This window comes from Herpailurus yagouaroundi, unplaced genomic scaffold (genome assembly GCF_014898765.1).
Source record: "Herpailurus yagouaroundi ecotype Mexico unplaced genomic scaffold, PumYag 188, whole genome shotgun sequence".
In the NCBI taxonomy this organism is placed as follows: domain Eukaryota; kingdom Metazoa; phylum Chordata; class Mammalia; order Carnivora; family Felidae; genus Herpailurus; species Herpailurus yagouaroundi.
The window spans coordinates 4,851,686-4,852,006 of NW_024412419.1; the positions used below are offsets into that span (position 1 = coordinate 4,851,686).

The 321-nt window shown below is 61.4% G+C and overlaps 1 protein-coding gene across 1 annotated transcript in view; it reads left to right on the top strand.

Annotated features, from left to right (window-relative positions):
- The window catches only part of RNF144A (ring finger protein 144A), a 292,455-nt gene continuing 292,134 nt past the window's right edge, over positions 1-321 (top strand). Inside the window, exon 1 of the mRNA XM_040495994.1 lies at positions 1-195. The gene's annotated coding sequence lies outside the window, so the exon portion shown is untranslated. The remainder of the gene's footprint in view (positions 196-321) is intronic.

Here is a 321-nt window from a genome sequence, read left to right on the forward strand (position 1 = left end):
ATATAATTTAACACTTGGCGAACTTCTAGCTACCAAAGGGAGTGGCAAAAATAAACCTTGCAAGAAATCTTCCGTCAAGGGTCTTCGACAGCAACAAGCCAGAAACCCTGAGACTAGGAAGGGGATTGCTTCTGCCGGGGGTCTCGCCTCTCCGACCGTCCGGGTCGGCTCTCCTCCATCCGTCCGAGCAACCAGGTAGCGGGGATGGAGAGGCATCTCCGTGACGCCGGCGGAGAAAGGCCCTCGACCGTGACCGCCAGGTCCGCGGTCCTGCGGGCTCGGGTCTGGCCCGGGGCGGCGCTCTCCGGTCACCCGGCTGAG